This window comes from Sus scrofa, chromosome 16, assembly GCF_000003025.6.
Source record: "Sus scrofa isolate TJ Tabasco breed Duroc chromosome 16, Sscrofa11.1, whole genome shotgun sequence".
Lineage (NCBI taxonomy): Eukaryota > Metazoa > Chordata > Mammalia > Artiodactyla > Suidae > Sus > Sus scrofa.
Window position 1 is genome coordinate 22961009 of NC_010458.4, and position 22666 is coordinate 22983674.

The following is a 22666-nucleotide window of genomic DNA, read 5'->3' on the forward strand; positions in this document are numbered from 1 at the left end:
CCTAGGGCTCATCCCCGCGGGTCCCAGGGGGCACCTTCCACCCGGACCGCCGCAGCCCAGCGGTTCCCCCGGCATCCCCCACCCTTTCCTTCCTTCCTTCCCTTCCACCACCTGATCTCAGGGGTCGGATTTTCCAGCAGGGCCGCAGCGTCCGCCAGCACCAATCCGACGACACCAGGATACCTGGCCAACGCCGACACACCCGTACTGGAGCGCAAACCCACTCCCATTCCTAGCGGGCGACCAAGCAACCCTTTCACCCTGTGCCTCCCCGCCCCCTCCAGCAGCTCCCAAAGGCCAGCCTTTTATTTTAGGAATAGAATCAAGTGCAGTAAGTACAGCACGGGGTCCTGATCCTGCTCTCAGCTAGGCGGGGGCCATCTCAGTGGCACCACTAACCCCGCCTACGCTTCCTTCCTCCCACGTAAATTAGTATTTTGTTGTCGGAACAAGAAGTTAGTAGCGACTTGGAGAATTTGGGGCTGTCCGGGAATATCTGCTATAAAGTTACTTAGCTTCCCAATGCTTCAACTCGCTTTAAAACACTTCTGCTACCTCTTTAGGTTATGAACATTAACATAAGAAAAGGTTTAGCTGAGGATAACGGTAAGAGCTCAATAAATGCTTTAGCATAGCTGTTGGGTAGGGATTGCATCTGTCTTGAAAATGTTCCTGGTATACCCGACCACCTTCTCTTTATTTTTACAGTTTTGGGAGATTGTAACCGTAAATCCACCACCCTCTCAGCCCACGCCCGATCACAGTCACTCCTGGGCGACTGGACCCGGTCGGGCCGCTGCAAGAAGCGTGGGCACCAAAAGGCCTAGACCCGGAAAGAGTGCGCGGTGGGGGCTCAGCTCCTCTCATCGAGGGGGCTGCGTTTGACTTCTCAGTCCTCACACCCCTAGAAAGGAGGGTCATGCAGCTGCGGGCGGGCAAGAAAAAGGTACCTTCAATTCCACGCCAAGCCCCACACAGTTGGGGCGGGGGGGAGACCCCGGCACGCCGGGGGTGCGGTGTTACCCAGTGCCTTCCCAATACTAGCGTTCCAGTTTCCAAGAGCATTCTCGAGGGGAAACTATGAGATTCATGCAGTTGATTATCCCTTCTCCAAAAAGCGATTCTTAGGAAAATCTAAGATTTTGTTCTAAGACAGTAAAAGCAAAAACCTCACACCTTTCCTCTCGATTAGTTGCCAGGAGCGCCCACCTCCCTTCCAGCAACTGCCCTCCACCCCCATCTCCACCCAGAACTCCGGGTTCCGGTGCAGGCCACCCCGGGAAGCGTTTAATTCGACCGCCGCCTCTCACTGCTGCGGAGATGAATGCATTTTCCATCCCTCGGGCGTCTGTTTGTTCGCGACGCAGCTGTTGGGCTCGGGGAGCCTGTAGGGTCTAGGAACTCCGAAAACCTGCATCTCCGGGCACCCCATCCCGCGCTGGCTGGTCTACAAACCCGGAGAAAAGGAAAGGCTCCCGGTTGGGGTGCACAGGCCTGGGCTACACCTCACCCAGGCCGTGCAAAACAAGCCCTGAGTGGAGCTAAAGCAAAGAGGACGGAGGAACGCGAGACCTCCAGTCCCCTCGCCCGGGTGCCAACTCGAGGGTGCGTGTGAACTGGCGGGCAGCCCTGAGCGGCAGGGAGGCGGGGGGGGGGGGGTTAATGTACCATTTCACATCGCGGTGCCCGCCAGCAGGAAGCGACAGAGGCACCAGATTTCCCTTCCGCATTAAGAGGGGTTTTCCTTTTTTTTTTCCTGCTTGGCCGACGGAAGGCTTTTTAAATTGGACGTGGAAAGCCTCAATTAAAAGTGTGTTGAAGCTGGCAGAAGAGGAAACAGCGGAAAACTCCCCGCCTCCCCAGAGGAGGCTCCCGTTCCCGCCCTCTACCGGGTGCGGCGCAGGCCTGGAAAGAGCTCTCCCACCTCCCCCGGGACGGGGAGGGCGCATTCTTCCCTCTGAGCACCGCCGGGGCAGGCTCCAGTCGGAGCGGCTCTTCAGTTCCCGGTATTTGGAGGGCGGAGGAAGAGGAGGGGGTCTGGAGGCTGAGAATTCACAGCGGGCTGCGAGGAGTTTTCCCCAGAGCTCATCTGGGCCCCACCCCACGCACGCACACCCCGCGGCTTCCTTGTTGGTCCCTATTGCTTTCTCCAGGCGCATCTGCCGCAACCCTAACGTTTGCTACGCGCGTCAATAGCTGAACGCGCTGCCACGTGCGGTAACCAAGCTCTCCTCTCCTAGTTGGCTCCGCCAGGTGCCCCCGCACTCGTTTTCGTACCCTTCAGCCTGCTTCCCCTCTGCTCCTGGACCTACGTGCCCTGCAGGGCAAAAGAGGAGCGTTTCGGGCGCCGGCACCTGGTGGTCCCCAGGCTTGGGGCGGAAAGGACGCCCCAGAGAACCGGAGTGGCGGCAGAAGCAGCCGCTCGCCACCGGGCCCTTCTGGGTTCCCAGCACCAGGGGGCACCAGAAACCGCCTGAGTCTCGTGCGCCCACGCGGCCCGGAGGCTGCGTTGTCATTTTAAGTATAAAACCGACGAACAAGCACTCCCCCCTTATAATCCTTTCAAATCCAAACTACCTCCCCGCCCCCCGAACTTCTGGGAGTTCTCGCCAGCATCCCTGTTTTTCAGGCTCCTACACCTCTTCATCCTCTCTCCTTAATTTTCCTCTACCCACCTCACTTAAACTAGTTTCTCGGCAACTTGATTTTGGAACCCCCCTACCCCGCGCCGCCGCCCCCGATTCCCCCGTGTCACCGTGACAGCTTCACCGCGGGTGAGCGCTCCCGCCGCCGGTGCCCCCGCACCTTCTCAAGTCTGGCAGACTGGGAGGTTTGTTTAGGCTTTGCCTTCAAGGTCTAGGTCTCAGGGAGAAAAAAAGGAGGTAGGTGGGTGGGTGGGGGGTGGGCGGGTGGGGGCGTGCTGTAACTCGGGGGCTTTCTTTGGGGAATAGGGACAGAAGTTGCTGAAAGATGTCTTGCTTTTTTAAACTGTGCGTCGTATCCTGGACTGAAGGAGGGCTCATTCTAACAGCTGGGCCCAAGATCCGGATAGGAAAAAGAATGAGGGACGCTTTCTGCAGACCCTTTCTGCAGTTTGGGAGGTGGGGCTGTCTGTTTAAGGGCCTGAGGCCGGGATCCAGATCCAGAGGCACCCGAATCCCTTGAGAGTGTGGGATGGGGACACCGTGGGCTCCCCGGACACCTGACACTTGTTGAAGAGGCGGCACAGTCCCAGAACCCTGCCCAAGCGAAGAGGTGGTGAAAACTGTGCGGAAGCGACCTGGTCGGGGCAGAAGCCCAGAGGCTCCCACTTCGAGGGCTTTGAGGGAAGAGGAGCGTGCGTGAGGTTGGAAGCAGCACCTCTTCCTTGGAATACTTAAGTGTAAATTCAAAATACCGTGGAAGAGTCGAGTGCGCTCTAACATATCCGTAGCAGGGCCTGGAAAAGTTGTGTTTTCCCTACCAATGAGCAAAAATATTGGCAGCACGGAGTTGGGCAGCTCCGCCCGGGGCGCGCAGGTCCGCTCTTAGGGCGGGCTTGCCACCGCCAAAACTAGGGCGGCGCCGGGAGGCTGGGGGGTTCCAACGAAATCATTTCCCGCCCCGAAGAGGGTTCGTTTTCGCCAGGTGGGGCGGAGGACCAAATGAAGGCCAAATCTGCCCTGAGGTGGTGCAAGGTAGTGCTGGGGGTGTTACTGGGGAGGTGGCGCAGAGTACAGGAGAAAAGAAGTCTAAAACAATCACTTCGATGGCCTAGAGGAGACCTTGAGAAGGTACAAGAGCCTGTTCGAGGTGGAGACCGGAGTCTTGGACCGTCCAGGAAGCCTCTCTCCTAACCTCGACGCAGACGGTTAGTTGCGGTCGCGGGCATTAGGAAAGCGCAAGCAAGCAACCGGTCCCGAAAAGGGCGAGGAATGTAGATTTGCAAGAAGGCGCCCGTAGGGGGTGAGCGCTCTATTCTGAGGTTCCCTGCACCTTTGCAGAAGCCCTTCCCAGGGCCTGCACCTTCCCTGGAACAGACCCAAACAAGTTACACTCCCAGGAGTGACAACTCTGCAGTTGCACGTCCACAAAGGACTCAACTTGGGTCGTGGTGGGTTCAAAGACGATCCCAGACCTGGACCTGACCGAAGAGCGCCCCGCCGAGACGGGGAGGGAAACTACCCCTAGCGGACAAGTCGAGGGTTCAGAGGCATCAGGGGCACCAGAGATCTTTGCTCACGTGGAAAGGCTAGCCTCTCTCCGGTTCAACTTCTCTCTCTCTCCTCTGTCCTCTCGGCGCCTCGGTTCCCTCTAGTCTTTGCTCTTTCTAGTCTCACCGGCTGCTCTGGGGTCCGGCCGCGCCCCCTCTGCCTCCAGCGCCCCGCAGCCCGCTGCGCCCGCCGGCGACTCATGCGCCACCCGCCCCCTCCACCCAGGCCCGCTCCTCCACTTACCTCGGATCCGGTCTCCGCAGACCCCCAGTTGGACATTAACTCCAGGAGCCCCAAGTCCCAGCCAGGACACCCATCCGAGCCGAGGGCAGGAGCGCAGAGCCCCGCCCAACAGGTCAGGGGCACGAGTTCGCAATCCCGGGGTCGCTCGGGGCAGCGAGGGCGCGCAGGAGGCGGCGGCCAAGGCTCCCGCCGCCGCCGCCGCCGCCGCCGCGAGAAGGGCGAGGGATGCCGACAGCTCCCCCGCCGACTCTCCGCACCCCCAGAAGCAGAGGTCCGAGCAGCCGCCGCTGCCTTGGGTGGGGGGTGACAGGGCTGCGCGCACCGCGCTCTTGGCCGGGGCTGAGCGGGCGCGGGGCGCGGCGGGAGGATCAGCGGCGGCGGCCGCGCTCTGCGCCGTCTCCGGGCGCAGCGCTTGGGAGCACGGGTCGGGCCGGGCTGATGCTGCCGCCGGAGCTGAGGTCTGGCCTGAAAATCCGAACGAGACACCACGTCAGCCGGCGCCGAGAGTCCCGTGAAGACATGAGGGCGCCAGGAGCGCAGGCTGGTCCTTGAGAGCCCGGGCCGGGGGGCCGGGGTGGGGGAGGGGAGGCGCGGGGCCCCGGGAGGGGAGGGGTCGGGAAGCGGCGGTGGAGGGGAGGGAATGGAGAGCAGCGAGGAGGCGCCCGAGCTCCCGAGGCGGGGGCTCGGGGTGCGAGTGGGTGACGCGAGGCGCCCCTCCCCGGGGTGCAGGGAGAGATAGCTCTCGGCGCCTGGAGACGCTGTCGGGTTCGCGCCTCCTCCTCGCCGGGTAGATCCGGAGGAATGTGCGGAGCTCGGCGCAGACCAACCGAAGGGAGCAATCCGAACTTGACCGCGGCGCCCGCGCCTGGCTTCGCTCTCCTGCCTCGCTCTCTGAGCTCGGGCTCTGTCGGGTGGAGGGCTGCCCCGGGCTTCCCTCGCGCCTGTCCAAGGCTTTTCTTCCTCCTCGGGTATCTGGCCCTCTGGCTTTTCTGCAGGGCAGAAGGCAGTGGCGAGGAGAGTAGCAGCTGGCTGGAGTTCTCCTAGCACTTGGGAGGAGAGATGTGGAGCAGCTCAGGGAGGGAAGCCGAGTGTTTGCCAGGGGAGGCTGAGAGTGGGGAAGAATTTATAGGGCTCTCACTCCGTGACGTGCCCTCCAGTGGCTTTTCTGATTCGCTTTCTGACCTAAACACACATTAGTTTAGTCCCCATGCTAGGGCCAACACGGTCTCCAAATATCTGCTGGCTGAAGTCAGAGGCTTTGCATATCATGTATTACATGGCAGGCAATGAAGAAGGCTTCTGAGCCTGGCCGGCTCCTCAGTCCTAGGCTCCGTTTTCATGCTGTTGTAATCGAACACCAGACGTGGGGTAGGCACATACATTCAGAATCCCAATTCCAGAGGCGTAAGATCACTTTATCAGGAACAGGTTAGGGGAGGTGGGGCTAAACCTGCTTTCATCCAGGTTTTCGAAAATGTAGGTGGGTAACCTAAGCAAGCACTCCCTTGGGTGCTGAGTTTCCAGTGAGCAGGGACCCGGCTTCCATCCCTGAGCTCTGTGAGACCTCTTAGGCATTCCTTTTGTTGGTTTGCTTGCCACCAGAAGTGCCAGAGCCTTCTTTTGTAGCGGACAGGAGGAGGGCAAGTCCTTACACACCCTGCACATGACTCTCCCCATAAATCCATTTCATTCACACAGGGCATGAAATGAGCTCTACCTTTAAAATAGGTACCAAGTAAGGTATGCCTTTGCTGAGCACAAACCTGCTTTCCGGAAGCCACTGGACCTGCATTCAGTGGGACCTCTTATTTTATTAGCTGGGGCCAGGGAGAGCGTAAACAGGCTCAGTTTACATCCATGTACCTCTTATTTTATGACTCATCCGGTTGTTGGGGAGTAAGCATTCATCAAGTAGCTGATACAGACAATAGGCAGGGGAAATGTGTGTGGCAATGGGGGTGGGGTGGGGTGAGGAATCGCATATTGTTAAACTTCTTAAAAGTCAAAGATCAGCTACTTTGGAGGTTTGTCGGTGAAGCTCGTGTGGGAGGCAAATTGTTCTTACTAACATTACCGTGATTTAAGGTTAAGCAGAGTGACAATTAAGTCATCCAAACATACCTTGTTGAAATTGGGATGCTTACCTTAGTTCTGCAGAATGTGACATTTCCTTCTTTGATAGATTACGGGAGAAATGTAGATGGATTTGGAAATGGGAGGGCGGAATAAGCTTAAAATATTTATTTTAGTTTAGCATTGTTTTTGGAATTCAAAGGCGACTCTGGTCAGTGGTCTTACCATGCATGAATGATTTCCTCATTTTCAGAAGGCTTTTCACTGGGCAGGTCATGACTTTCAAGCACCTGCGATGATTTAGTGCTCGTGATGTACCAGGCAAAGTGCTAGACCTTGGGAATTGTGCTGACTGGGCTTCTTGGGGTTGCAAAGCACAGATACCCCTGAGTTTATGCTAAGTAGTGGGAGTTCACTGTGGAAGGAAGGCTGACCGGAATCTCCACCACTCAGCCACGTGTCTCCGAAAAGCCTTCCGGAAAGGCCACCTAGCCAGGCCTCACGAAAACTGGATTGAAGTGCAGGAACTGGAAGGTCATTCAGGATCCGGCTCTGTGACCGGGTTATCTCGCTGCCCCCTGAGCCGCAGGCATCTGCCATCTCTTCTACCGGGCTTAGCCGCCAAGGTGATTCAGCTCCTCTCTCTGTTTTTCTCTGGGTGTCTTTTGGCTTCTGCTCCTGCTACCAACTGCTCAGCTCTCTGTTGATCTCACATTAAACTCCTTCAGTGAAAGGATCTAATTGGCCCCGCTGGGCACTAATCAAGTGCTTGAGTTGGACCGAGCTTTGGGTCAGGACTTCTTATGGCTTACCGGACACCCTGTTGCTGATTCCCTGGGCTCTTCACCGCTGAGCACATTGTTGGGTCACATGGTTCAAAGGCCGGCCACCTTTGCTTCAGTAACTTCCTAGAGTTCCTCCCTGCCTTCCGTCCACAGGATTTGAACCCCCAGAAGGAGCTGTGTAAATGGCAGGCACTTGGATCTGAACAAACCTCTGTCTCCTCTAAGGCTCAGAGATGAATGAGATACAACTCCTGGCTCTCCATGAGCTCACCATCTCTAAGGAGAGGGAGGCATGCACACAAGTGATCCTCGTATTAAGTAATAAATGCTGTAACAGGGAGAGAGATGAGGTGTTCAGGTCTGATCTTTCCATGGCAAACATTTACCCACACCTGGGCCCTATCCCTGGGCAATTACGTGAGAATTTCTTGGGTGATGGAGCCCAGGAGTTGGTATTTTGTTCTAAGATGTTCTAAGTGCGGCCAGGGTCAAGGAGGGTTTTTTTTTTTTTTTTTTTTTTTTTTAATGATTGTAATCATTTGGTGATTCTTTTTGAGAGCAAACCTAAGAGGCTTACTTATTTTGATAGAGTCTAAGACAAAGACTCTTCCAAAATATCAAATCCTTTTGAAATACTGCGAATTATCTTAAATAGTAATGTAAAGGAAAGTGTAAAATGAATTTAGAGGATAAGCAAATGCTTCTGGTCTTGAAAGAAGATTTATTTGCCTGATTACAACCTTCACATGACTGCAGAAAAGGTGAAAAAGTCTAAAACTTTTCAAAATTCCGAACACCTAAAATCCTATAATTGATACTGACAAAAATCTCCTCAGACCTTTATGAACAACGAAAAATAAAGCTGCTTCCAGAGTGACTGTTAGGAAGCAGACATTTGATTGATATCTTAGGGACAAGGGGGTGGCCAGATATCACCACCTCAAAGCTGCCAAGTAGGGACCCCCACTAGCTGGGTGGCTCCATCTTCTTTCTTCAGGAAATAAATCTATGTTTGATTTGAGGCTGTTTTCAACTAAGTCCAGAAGAGAACAATTTGCAGCCCAGAAGAGAACCATGGTCTCTCTGAATAGGTAGATTGTCCCTTGAAAAGTAACAACAGCACATTGCTAAGAATTCTCACCATGTCCCTAGCTCTCAGCCTCTCCTCTGGAAAACCCTGCCTGAGAATCAGAAGGAGAGAAGCAAGTATTGTTCAAGCATCTCATCTCCTCGTTGAGGAAGAAAGCTCATATTCTTACTAGTTTCCCATTTCACTCTTGTCATCGTCTTCATTGGAACTTACTGTGGATCTTTAACTGAAAGATGTAGAAATGACGGGTGCTCTCTGTGCCCCAGGATCTCGCAGTCCTGGGGAAGAGAAAACACGAACATAATATGATAAAAAAGTAATACAGGGTCTGCTGAGGCTATGGGCCTCAAAGTATTACCATATTTGGAACTCCAGCTGGGCCTTGATAGGTAAGCAGAGAGGAGAAGGGGGGGGCGGTGAGGAATCTCAGTGCTGAGTGCTCCAGCCTGGAGGGGCGGTGGGGCGACAGGTCAGCCATTGGCCATGCACAGAGCATCCTCTCCCAGCTCCCACTGGGGCTCTGCAGCTGCTTTGCCTATAAGGGCCAGGATCTGGGTCCCTGGACTCCCTCATAATGTGGGTCATGACGGCTGAAACGGAATCCATCACTTGAGCAGGGCAATTTCCTTTTCAAAGTCACCACTTTATTGGGCAGGGATTTGCTTCATGCTTGCTCACTTTTTAATAGTCATTTTCACCAACGATACAATTACTCATAAAGGGAAGATAAATGCGCTATCCTTCAGATGACTTCAAAAAAAGAAAAAAGAAAAAAAAAAAAGAACAAGGGAAAAATGGACTATAATGGCCTCTTGGTAGAGTAGTAGGAAGAGAGAAATTCTCTGGAGGAAAATTGTTTCTTCTAAAAAATCAATTCTGACATCGACATGGTAGATTTATCAATGATTTTCAACAGTTTCTTTTATAGAGATCGGATTGTCTAATCATCCATAACTTTCTTTATGGTTCCTGGGATTACTTTATGGGACTCCTCTTTTCCAAGTCAAAAACTTCAATCAGAGAGGATTATAGCAGACTTTGGCACTATGCGCATGGTCTGGTGGCTTAGATCTGGGGTTGACAAGCTTTTAAAGGACAAGTGTTTTCTGTAGATATGGTAAATCTTTTAGACTTTGCGGGCCACAGTTTTCTGATGCGACCCCTCAACGCTACCCTTGTATTGCAAAAGCAGCCATAATAACATGTAAATGAACGGGCACAGCTGTGTTCCCATACAGCTTTATTTATGGACACTGAAATTTGAATTTTATATAATTTTCACAGGTCATGAAATGCCATTCTTTTGATTTTTTTTCCTTAACCATTTAGAAATGTGAAAACTATCCTTTTAACTCTCGTACCATACAAAACCAGATGGTGAATGAGGATTTGGCCCGAGGGCTGTAGTTTGCTGCTGCCAGCAGGTTAAAGTTATAACTTCAAGAAAGTGTATCACCTTGAGAATTATGACATTCCAGAGCTGAGTTTTCTAGTCTAATCTCCTCATTTTACTGGGAGAGAAAATTGAGGCCAAGAGTGGTTAAGTGACTTATCCAAGGTCACTCCTTGAGTGACACATCCTTAATATCAAGAAAACATGGGATCAAATGACTTCACTGGTTGTGTGTGTGTGGTGTGTGGGTGAGAGCACATGGATCTGGTGGCAGCAATGGGCAGGACGCGGGGAGTGTGTTGTATTGTTTTTCTTTTAAATCAGGATTTAATATTTCTTTTTGAGGCAAGAAATGAGTCCAAGTACAGAGAAATCAGTGGGACTCTTGGCAGCTGAGGTTGGTATCTGGATGAATGGGGAACAGAACTTTGCAAAGAAGTCAGTTGTTTGTGGCCTTTTTTTTTTTTTTTTTTTGTCTTTTTGCCATTTCTTTGGGCCGCTCCCGAGGCATATGGAGGTTCCCAGGCTAGGGGTCGAATCGGAGCTGTAGCCACTGGCCTACACCAGAGCCACAGCAACGCGGGATCCGAGCTGGGTCTGCAACCTACACCACAGCTCACGGCAACGCCGGATTGTCAACCCACTGAGCAAGGACAGGGACCGAACCCGCAACCTCATGGTTCCTAGTCGGATTCGTTAACCACTGCGCCACGGCGGGCGGGAACTCCTGTTTGTGGCCTTTTAGAGCATGGCCGAGCTCCCAGGCAGAGCACAGTGCTACACAGATCGTTCCCCTTATTTATTTTTCTGCGATTGGCTCTTAGCAGATGCACAGGGTGTCATCACAGAGATGTGATGAGAGAGAGATTTGAGTGGGGAATCAAGACGCCTGCATCCTAATCCTTTTGTAGACCGCTTAGTGCTTGATGCAGAGCTTCTGGAGGCTTCGTAAAGAATTGAAATCAGGAGTTCACATCGTGGCGGTGGCACGCAGAGGTTAACGAATCTGACTAGGAACCAGGAGGTTGCGGGTTCGATCCCTGGCCTTGCTCAGTGGGTTAAAGATCCGGTGTTGCCGTGAGCTGTGGTGTAGGTCGCAGACATGGCTCGGATCCCCAGTAGCTGTGGCGTAAGCTGGCGTCTACAGCTCCGATTCGACCCCTAGCCTGGGAACCTCCATATGCTGCAGGATCGGCCCTAGAAAAGGCAAAAAGACAAAAAAAAAAAAAAAAGAATTGAAATCATGGGCGATAGCTAGAGATACTGCCGTAGGGGGTGGTTGACTCTGGGACAAGGAGAGCATTTGGACCCTCAGGCCAAAACATTCCAAGGGACCTCTTTGCAATGCATGAATTGCATAATATTGAGTCTAGATTCTTCTGCATTTACCCAGAATAGACCAACGATTTGACCATTCCCAACTTTAGGAAGAAACCCAAGAAGGTGACGTCTCTTCTCTGCTGTCACCCCCTCCCTCATTGCCTTCTCATCTCGGTGTGGAAAAACAAATCAATCAACTAATGAATCCTCATCGATCTTTACAGATTTAATAGGAGCACACGGTATCTGTCAGTGCGAATTTTGTGGTGTCTTAGGTGTTTCAAGCAAATACCCCTCACTGAGTTAACAGCAGGACTAGACTGTGGGAGGCAGCTGAGGCTTCTGACTTTGCATCCTCGGTACCTCACTTGCCTCAGCCTCCTCCCAATTAACAGAAACTTCTAGCTGAGAGCCCAAACCCTGAGGCCTACTTGGGGCGGGGGGGGGGGGTGTCAAGCCAATAATCAGGGAATCCGAGTTGGAGCTCTGACCCTGACAAGCTGTGGGAGCTGAGGAAACTTCTAGCATCGCCAATCTCCCTTATTTCTCTTTTCTTGCTGATACTCTCCTTCCCTGGGATGCTGTGTGAACAGATGAGATAATAAACCAGATTTTCTGAGTTCATAAATGACTCCCTGGGAATAATTTATATTGCACATATACTTTCTGGCCCCTCGGGTTCTATTTGCTAAATGACTGCCCTCCTGCAGTGCTCTAAGTGGAACCCTAGTGACCCAAAGAGTTAATGCCTCCCTCCAGCAATTCATTTACTCCTGGGGCATAATTTACACTCGGAGAGGATCTGGCCGACCATATGTGAAGTGCTTGGCGTTCTTTGAGAGAAAGTCATCTTGAGAAATGTAAAGAATTAATATTACACAAAGTGCATTTGCAGACCATTTTTTTTCTTTTATTCTTTTTCTTTCTTTTTTTTTTTTTTCAGGGCCACACCTGCAGCATCCCGGAAGTTCCCAGGCTAGGGGTCAAATTGGAGCTGTAACTGCCAACCTCTGCCACAGCCACAGCAATGCAGGATCTGAGCCAAATCCTCAACTTACACCACAGCTCAGGGCAACGCTGGATCCTTAATCTACTGAGCAGAGCTGTGGATTGAACCCGCATCCTCATGGATGCTAGTCAGGTTCCTAATCAACTGAGCCGCAGTAGGAACTCCTCTTAGACCGTCCATCCTTAAGGAATCTATCATGGAACTTTTTGCGGAATAATCCTGTTATGTAGGTCATTGTTAATCCTTTCCAGAGTCATTCTCTAGCCAGTGCAAGATCAGTGCATAATATACCCAACATGAGGTTAGGGAAGACATATTTGTAGAATGACTTTAACTATTTGACAAATAATGGATGAAAGATTACGAAGGGCATTTTAGACATTTGAGTTAAAAAAAACAGAAGATAAAAGTAAGGTAGATGGAATAAAGTCTCTCCTTTACAATGTTGAGTAGTAGGAACATGATCAAATGCAATGGATCACTTTTTTTATACAAACACAGGAGCACTGACACATTAGAATGTGGCATCCATTGCAAAATGGTCCCCTGAGGAGACAGTCAGCATATCCTCATGTGCAGCTCTTGCTCAAAACACTCATATGACATGTGAATGTATTTGTTCAGTCATCCAATATATATTGTTGAAGGCCAATATATATTGGCCCTTCACAAGGCCTTGCGTTGGCTGTTGTCAGGGGACATCAAAAGGCATGATAGCATCCCCATATGCAGTGGGGGTAATTAATTGAATTTTGAAGATGGGTTTAATTGGGGGCAAAGACCAAACCATCTGAAATAAATTCTAGGGATAGAGGTGGGATAAAACCAGGAGAAGGTCATTTAGAGACTGCTCTTCTGATGTGACTTGGTGATAAATTACAGTGATGGGCTCAATTCTGCACCCTTCTCTATAGCCAGCCTCTTTGTCATGGGACTTTGCAGAGGCTCTTTTACTATAAAGGTGGCATCCGTCTCCCTATCCCTTGAATTTGAACTAGGATCGTGATTGTTTTGGCCATTAGAATGCAGGGGTTGTGAGAATGTGCCACTTTTGAGCCTAGGACCCAAGAGGCTAACATGTTCCCACTTGCTCAAATCTCTCCAGTTACTGTGAGGACATGCTTGGGCTACCCTGATGAAGATGGGAGACACATGACAGCCAAGGTCAGCCTAGAGCCAGCTGACTCCCACCCTGACTCCCCCTGACCCCCACCTTCATGTAAGTGAGTCTAGTAAAGATCAGAAGAGCTGCCTTTCTGACCACTCTGGAGAGATGAGCAATAAATACGTCTTGTGGTACGCTACTGGGATTTCTTGGTTGTTACACAGCATTGTTATGGCAATAGATAGCAGATACAGCTTGCACACTGGTTCCAAAAGAGAAAGTCACAATGTTGAACAGAAACGACAATGTTCCTGGATTAAGTGGTGTCTCCAGGTGACTGCTAGGAGGCTGTAACTTGCATTTGGGAAAATATGCCCCAGTGTTTATTGAGCATCCTTCCTCTGTTCCTACTGTACTCTGTACTCTTTGTATGCAATTGCTTGTGTGCCTATCCCTGCTCCACTAGACTTGATGTTCTGCAAGAGTAGGGACCACATCTTCTATTTTTGTATCCTTAGTGTCTAGCACTTAAATAATATTTGTTAAATGATGGGAAGAATTTCATGAAAAGTCACACTTTGCATTATGTGCTTTCAGTAACTTTGATCTGTTCATGACATGTGTTTGGTATGTAGTGTGTAATTTAAAAACTGAATGGAGTTCCCTGGTGGCTCAGTGGGTTAAGGATCCTGCATTGTCCCTACTGTGGCTTGGGTCACCGCTGTGGTGTGGGTGCCATTCCTGGCCCAGGAACTTCTGCATGCCACTGGCATCTCCAAGAAAAAAGAAAACAAACATGTAATTAATTAAGGCAATAGCTTGACTAGATCATACATGTGCATGTTCCACCTCTCAAAAGGTGCAAAACTATTTTCGTTGATAAGTGATTCTCATGTGCCACCTTTAAGCCATTCCCTGAGAATACAGTTATTGGATTCTTATCATTTTTTCTGGCAAATTTGCAGTCATTAAAATGAAGCTTTTGTCTAGGAAAGAAAGAACATTTTCAACCTTTGTATTTTAGAAGTCTGCACATATTACAGTCCCTTTACTTTTGGATTGTTGAGCCTATTGGATGAAGCCTGTAGGTTCTTGGTTAGAAAGTTGAAAGCACGATGAGCCCATGGTTTGTTCCTTTTTGACTCAGCAACTTTCCCTTAGCTTGTTTAAGGTTTGAACAGTGCTGGAATGAACACAGCTGTTTGTGTTTACTTCTTTGCTGGTATACTTCTATCACATGAGATGTCAGCCTGGTTCCAAGAGCCTGGTAATTACCATGGAACCAGGCAGCAGAGGGAACAGATAAATTCAAAACACCGAGTTCTCTGGGTGACAGGGAGCCAGGCGCTCTGAAGTCCTAAAAAGAACCTTTGAGCGTGGAGAACCCGTGCCTGTATTTGATGATATTGTGGGGTGAATATAATTTTAATTTAGAACTCTTAAAGGAATCTTCATAGAACAGCATGCTGCCTCTGTTTTATAACAATGCAAAGAGTTATAAACATGGCAAAGCCATGTTGGCATACCCATGTGGGCCAGAATAAAGCTGGCATTGTATCTCTTCAGGCATGTTTTGGGGGTCCGGTGAAGTGGTTTAAACCAAAGCCACAAAAATGAGAAAAAAATTTATTTTCAGATGGATTTTAGTAGACTGCCTAGCATTTATGGGCAAAAGATGCATACTTTAAAAAAAATCTTTTTTAACAATTAAGTGGCTTAAAAGTTTTCCTCCTCGTGAGGTGATTCATGGAATTCAGGTTCAACTAATTTTTGAGCGCAAATATGGACTAGATATCGTATGAAATGTTTGTGTGTATAGTTTCTCATTTAGTGAACTACATTATCTATTAAGTATTATGTTACCAAGACCAAAACAAGAAGACAGTTAAGAAATAAAACGATGTGTTTAGATTTTTTACCTGCTTTTTATGATTTGCATAATCTTGGTTTACAGACCATGGTGGCCAGAATCTCTCTGTGGAGGAAGTTTCTGGATGTTTAGCACCAAATTTAGCATGATTCATTGGCACTCATATGATGTCCACTCTCAGAGAAGAAACACTCCTGCAGCCTGGCATGTCTGGGGTGTTAGTTTTCCCTTTATGATTGAAGGACTGTTTCATCAAAACATTGTTTTAAACAGATGTGTCCTGGTGTTTACTGAGGGGAGAATTTAAGCCAGACTGATTAATTAGCAGTTAGTCAAGACTTTCTGGGTAGTCTGGGGATTATGCAGTTGTCAGTAGGTTATAGTTGAATGATGAAAAAAATGACAGACAGCAAACCAAAGTAAACTAAACCTCAGATCACTGCGCTGGGCTGTGAAATATGGTGACCTAAATGCTCGACATGGTTTTTATTGGAACATGAGTTTTTGTGGGGGGTGGACACAATAGGACTAATACAGCGGCGAGTGTACTTTTTCTGTAAAGGCCAGGTGGTAAAATATTGTAGGCTTTATGGGTCATAGAATCTGTCGCATGATTCCACTCTGAGGTTGAAGCACTAAAGCAGTCATGGACAATATGTAAATGAATGAGCATGACTGTATTTCAATAAAACTTTACTTATGACATGAAAAGTTGAATTTCACTTAATTTTCATGTGTTACAAAATACCACTTTTTTTCTTATTCCTAGCCGTTTAAAAATGCAAGAAATAGTATAGTGCAGGGAACTATATCTAGCCACTTGTGATGGAATATGATGGAGGATAATGTGAGAAAAATAATGTATATATATACATATATATGTATGGGACACTTTGCTGTACAGCAGAAATTGACAGGCCATTGTAAATCAACTATAATAAAACATTTTTAAAAATGCAAGAAATAGTCTTAGTTTGCCAGTTGTACATGTGGCCCATGGACCATGGTTTGCCATGGACTAAAGTGAGGCGTCTTGAATCTGTTTTAATACTGGTTCTTTTTTTTTTTTTTTTTTACACAAGACTAATTCTTTTAAAATCTTAATTTCTGTATTGCAAAGTGAGGGCTAACAGTAGTTGCGCTATTTCTTTCCAGGATTGCTGGCAGGATTGAATGAGGTAATACATATGAAAGTATTTTGAAGAATGTGACATATGTGCTGATATAAAATATTGACCATGTTATGATCTATATCAGGAATGCGTTTGGTTACAAGTAGCTGAGAACTGGGTTAACAGTGGCTTAAACCATAAAGACATTTAATGTTCCCTTACCTGGATGTGCAGGGAACCAGGATCAGTGCACTGGCTCCGTGACATCACGCGAGACCTGATATTTGCTCTCTACATTCTGCTAATAATCTGCACATCAGCAGCTTTCACAGTGCGAGGTGGATGTCTCGCTCCAGAAGTCATGCTCTCACATGACAGTGTCCCACACAAGAAGGTAGAAAGGGAGTTCCCTGAGGGCTAAGCAGTTAAGGATCTGGGCGTTGTCACTATTGTAGCTCGAGTTCCATCCTAGGCTTAGAAACTTCATATGCTGCAGGTGAGGCCAGAGAAAACAGAGAAGGAAGAAGGGATGCAGAAAAAGGGCATCTCTTCCCAGGCCTTTCTCCTTTTATCAGCAGCCTTCCCTTCCCAGCTCATTGGTCAGAACTGGCTCACATGTCCAGCAAACGAGCAAAGGGGAAGAGGATTGAGGTGCTCAGTTTGTAGACCAACCATGAAATCAGCTTCGGGAATTGAGTACAACGCTGCCTGATAGGGTTCTGGGAGCCAGGAAGATGAGGGAGGAACAAATGATCTCCACTGCATTACTTTCTTGCCTGTTCCCAGTCGTATGGCTGGCCTCAGGGTGGGAGAATAGCTGATGAGCTCATTGCCTAAGAATGCTTGGAGACGATTCCTCCAGGCTGTCCTCATGGGCATCTATAGATGGAGACCATTGCCATGAGGTAGTAGGGTTGGGCTATGAGGATGGAATTGAGGATGGAATCTTCACATCACCAACCTGAGGCTGAAGCAGAGAGGAGGAACCTGAGGGTTGTCCTCCTGTGGCTTCTGGAACCAATTTAATCCCCATCGATTATGTATTATGATCAGATGCTCTCCAGTCATTTTGCTGAGGACTCTGTTGTAAAATCCAATTGCTGGAGGTCCCTTGTAGGTGTGTCTCATTTTCAGAAGTCTCAGGTTAAAAATCTAGACTCATAATACACAAATCAGGGGTCAGATAATGTAAAGTTTAAAATATTCTTTATTTTATAGAAGGATTTAAAATTCCTTTAAAAAGTGAAATACTTGGATATACTTTAAATGATTTCATTGCTGAAAATATGAGTTCTGCATAATTAATATGAGTGTACACACACACACACACACACACACACACACACACAATTCCTATTGCCATGCATTGAGCTAGGTAGAACCTCTGATGGAAAAAGGACGGGTAAAACGACCCTTTAGAATAAAATTGTCACTGACGTGGACTAAATTAAATGTCTTACAGGTTTCAGGGTAACCAGAGCAAATGACATTTCCCCAAAGAATTAAATGCCTATTCCAAAAAGAATCATGCACTTTGGAGTTCCCGTCCTGGCGCAGTGGAAACGAATCCCACTAGGAACCATGAGGTTGTGGGTTTGATCCTTGGCCTCGTTCAGTGGGTTAACGATCTGGCATTACTGTGAGCTGTGGTGTAGGTCACAGATGCGGCTCAGATCTGGTTGCTGTGGCTGTGGCATAGGCCGGCAGCTGTAGCTCTGATTAGACCCCTAGCCTGGGAACCTCTATATGCTGCGGGTGCGGCCCTATAAAGACAAAAGACAATTAAAGAAAAAGAAAAAAGAAAAAGAATTATATACTTTGTTCATACAGGTCAAATCTCATTACAATGCAGAGATTCCTACATTGTGTGGGTGCTTGAACCAAAGCGTCCCTCAAAACTCTCAGCTTTCTTTCATTCTGTGAATACCATTTGACCTTGAAGGTTTTTTCTTTTCTTAAATACTGCAATTCTATGATTACAGTAGAAATCTCTTTATAATTAAGTTCCAAGCTCATAGCCTGCTGTCCATTCTTCTGTTGATTCACTTTTTTTCCCCCTGTTCACAATATTCCCTGCTCTCATGGATTTTATAGCCTAGATGAGATCAACCTTAAACATCTATCTGAGTGTACTGATCAGTGCATAACTACATACAGATTTGTGTTCTGAGGAAAGGAACGCTTACTGTGAAAGGACAATGAGGGACCCTGACCTTGACTGGGGATCGGGGAAGGCTTCTTTGAGGAAGCAATGCTTGATCTGAGAACCCACATGTGAGTAGGAGTTAATTAGGTGAAGAGGGTAGAGTGGGATAGAAAAAACGCATTCTTGGAGTTCCCACTGTGGCTTAGCAGATTAAGAACCCGACCAGTATCCATGAGGATGCAGGTTCAACCCCTGGCCTTGCTTAGTGGGTTAAAGGATCTGGTGTTGCCACCAGCTGCAGCGTAGGGTGCAGACATGGCTCGGATCTGGCGTTGCTGTGGCTGTGGCCGGCAGCTGCAGCTCCGATTCAACCCCTAGCCTGGGAACTTCCATATGCTGCAGGTGCAGCCCTAAAAACAAAACAAAAAAAGAAAAAAGCATTCTTGACAAAGGTACAGTGTGTGTTGTTCTGTCCATCTGTCCAGTCCATCCACCCACCCACCCACCCATCCATATTCCCACCCACCTACCTGTCCATCCCTCCATCCATTCATCCCTCCATCCATCTATTCATCTCGTTTTACAAAACAGTGTAGTAACAAGTGATCACAGGGTTGCAAACAAGTAGAAAGCAGCTTTGTTTTCTAAGTCTGTAAGACTGCAGCAGCAGCTCTGATTCAATCCCTAGCCTGGGAACTTCCATATGCCACAGGTGCGCTGTAAAAAACAACAACAAACAAACCTATGTTTGCTGGTGAGTAAACCAAAAATAAGCACCTTGTTTACTCAGAGAAGTTCAAGAACAAATAGATTGATGGTTGCTGAGTGAGACAGCAGGAGGAAAGAAAGAGGTATTAATAACCAGATCAGAGAGGTGGAAGCCTGACCAGCAGATATTGTAGAAGCATCGGTCTAGTCTGTAGCTTTAAGCCTCCTAAGGCAGTGCAAAAAGGCTAAGCTCTTTATGACTCAAGAACCTGCCCAAAGAGTTTTCTGCCATGTGCAGATAGGCTTTGTGTGTGTGTGTTTGTATATGTGTGAAGTTGTGAAGAAACCACATGTGCAGTGGAAAATAATGCCCCCTTTAAACAGGCTGAGCAGGTCTTGATCGGAGGCAGTGTGGTCTTTCTCCTCTGTTTACCGAGGAAGCCTTTCATGCAGGCGTGATATATGGAGGGTTTAAACTGTTGAGATCCTTTATGCTAACAGACCGTTCATCTTGGATTTTCCAGGTTTCCAGGTTGTCTTCAAGGAGCACACCCTTGGCTCTGAAATTAGCTGATGTGTGGACAGATACATTACACGTCCCTAAATTATCAAATTGCGGGACCATATTCCAGCGCTTTAATGGAGTCCAGCTCGGTTCTGCCCTCCCTCCCGTTTGGAGACGCTGTCACCTGGGCAGTGTCAGAGCGCTTTTGCTTCCAGATGTCAGAGCCCCTGCTCCTTCTCTTTGCTTCTTCAGCATCAACATTTTCCACTCCTCTTTTCTACTTTTCTTCCTTTTTGTTTCTCTGATGCATCCAAACTTTGGCTTTTCCCTGAAGGGCAAAGTGGGTTTTCTGAAGGAGAACAGCATGGCTTCCCAGATTGGGCACTTTAGTTTTTGTTTTTGTTTTGTTTTGTTTTAAATTTTTCTTTTTTGGTTGCCCCAGCATAGGGAGTTCCCTGGGGCCAGGGATCAGATCCAAGCTACAGTTGCCAACTAGGTCGCAGCTGTGACAACACTGAATTCTTAACCCACTGTGCCGGGCCAGGGATAGAACCTGCGTCCCAGCGCTCCCAAGATGCCTCTGAGGGAACTCCAAGGGCACTTACTTTAGTTTTCAGGCTTTAGGGGGAGCTCAGAGACTTTGATTGTGGGATTGTGTGTGTATGTGTCCTCTACCACCACAGAAAAGATAAAATATGTGAGCATTCTCTTTCTCTGTTTTTTTTTTTTTTGCTTGTTAGGGCTGCACCCGTGGCACATGGAGGTTCCCAGGCTGGGGGCTGAATTGGAGCTGCAGCTGCTGGCCTACAGCACAGCCACATGGGATCCAAGCCTTGTCTGTGGCCTACACCACAGCTCACAGCAACGCTGGCTCCTAACCAACTGAGCGAGGTCAGGAATCAAGCCCGTGTCCTCATGGATACTAGTCGGGTTCATTAACCACTGAACCACAATGGGAACTCCCTCTCTTTTAAATTCAAGTCTTGTTTAGAGACTGCTTGAGAATTTCCCTGAAGAGATGTCCCAGGATGGCATCAGGCATCCAGAAATGGGAATTACTTTCCCGAAGGCACTCTGGCATGAAATTTTGCTCCTTCTAGAATACTTTCCTTCTAGCTTGTGTCTCTAAGCTTCATTGTCTGCATCAGAGTCACCAGGGTGGCGGTTACTAGGCAGATTTCTGAGTCATACTTCAGATCTGCTGAGTCAGAGCTTGGAGCTGGCGGTGGCGGGGGTGGGGGTGTGGGGGGGGGTTGGGGGGAGGGCTGGGAGCCTGGATGTCTCCCAGCCTCTTCTTCCACAACTCTGCCATGTGGCTGGGTCTGGTGTCTTTGAAGGAGAAGGTCAGGCAGGAAGGTCCGTGAACAAGGCCTAGGAAATACTCAAGGAGTAAAACACACATGTTGGAGCCCCTTCTGGTCAGGGGTTATGGGACCAAGCACCACTGAGTTTTTTCACTCATTAGTCCTTCCATATTTATTTAGTGCTTAATTATCATGTGCCAGGTACAGTTCTAGGTGCATTCCAAACTTTGCCTTCCTCAGCTTTTTGTCAGATGTGAAAAATGAAGCTGAGGTGTTAACTCCCAAGTTTTTCCCCAATAGGCGTCACCAGCAAAATAACCATGAAAATTAGGAGAATTCTCTCCCTTTCTCTGAGTATTTGTGTGTGTGTGTGTGTGCCTTTGTGTTACACACACATATGGGTTGGGAACTTTAGCTTAGGTTTTCCAAACACATGTGTATAATAATAGTCTTTTCATTACTTCATTCATGCACTTGCTTATTCATTCAGTAATTACCCATCTACCCATTCATTCAACTCATAACTATTGTAGGCCTGCTAGGTGCCAGTCAAGGTAGTAGGGATATAGTGATAAACAAGACAAACTTCTTGTTCTCATGGAGCTTTTTAAATTTAATTAATTAATTTATTTTTTGGCTGCACCAGCTGCCTACAGAAGTTCCCAGGCAAGGGAAGGAACCCACACCACAGCAGTGATCAGAACTGCTGCAGTGACAACACTGGGTCCTAACCTGCTGAGCCACCAGGGAACTCCATTGTTCTCCTGGAGCTTTTAACTCAGAGTTGATGCTGCTCTTATGCACTTATTAAATAAATAAATAGGATTTTATAATTTACGTTTCTGATAGAGACTGGCAGTTCAGCATGCAAAGCAGAGCACAGGAGCCCCTTCCTGACTTTATGAATGTTCTCTTCAGCAAAGATGCCTTCCCAGACATTTCATTCCCTGTTTGAAATATTTATACACATAACTGGGGAAAAGGAATTAAAACTGTGAACTCTACATGACACTTAAGTCAAAATAGGAAGTTAAGTGTTCAGCTGTGGATTTTGACTGCTTCCTATTAGGAAACCCCTTCAAGAAAAACCTTCCCGGAGCAACACACTTCAAAGGGGTCCCCGGTAATGCTGTGTTTAAAATGTGTTAATTGGACCTAATTGCAAACAGCTGCCCAGTTTGGCCACTGTTTGGGTTGGCTATCACTCACTCTGGATCTAGGACATCTTTTTGGTCACATTATATTCATATTGGGATCTTAATATATTTGTCACCATTCAAAGGGATTATGAGATAATAAATAAAAACATGGAGACAACATATTTGTCAAGTCCTGAGGTCACTGCCAGCTACAAAAGCATTTGAGGGCAGATGCTCTATTTGATACACTGAGCAGGGTCATGGTACCTCATTTAAACACATGGGAAATTTTCCAACCAGCACAGTAAAAAAAAAAAAAAAAAAATCTATGGGATTTGCTGGCTTTTGTATGTGGGCAGACGTGCTGAATGATCTTTTATTGTCTATACTCCACCACTTAACTGTTGAATTTTAATGCCATTGTAGGAAGGAGGGAAAGATAATAAATACTTATTCTTTTATTAGGTGAAGTTGCTGTTGGATCTAGTTTTGTGGGATATTGACGTTTCTCAAGAAGCACTTGTGGTAGCAACTTACTGGTTCAATGCAAAGAGGTGGTTTTCAAAATATTTAACAAGTCTCGAGGCATGAACACTGAGCAACTAAAAGGAGCACTCACTGGCCATAGTAACTGGCATGGTTGTAAGCATGGGTCCTTGTAGCAACCAAAG

At 48.0% G+C, this 22666-nt stretch overlaps 1 protein-coding gene across 2 annotated transcripts in view; it reads right to left on the reverse strand.

Moving 5' to 3' along the window:
* The window catches only part of GDNF (glial cell derived neurotrophic factor), a 29328-nt gene extending 24407 nt beyond the window's left edge, over positions 1-4921 (reverse strand). For both annotated transcript variants that reach the window (XM_021076772.1, XM_021076771.1), the window contains exon 1: positions 4437-4921. The gene's annotated coding sequence lies outside the window, so the exon portion shown is untranslated. The remainder of the gene's footprint in view (positions 1-4436) is intronic.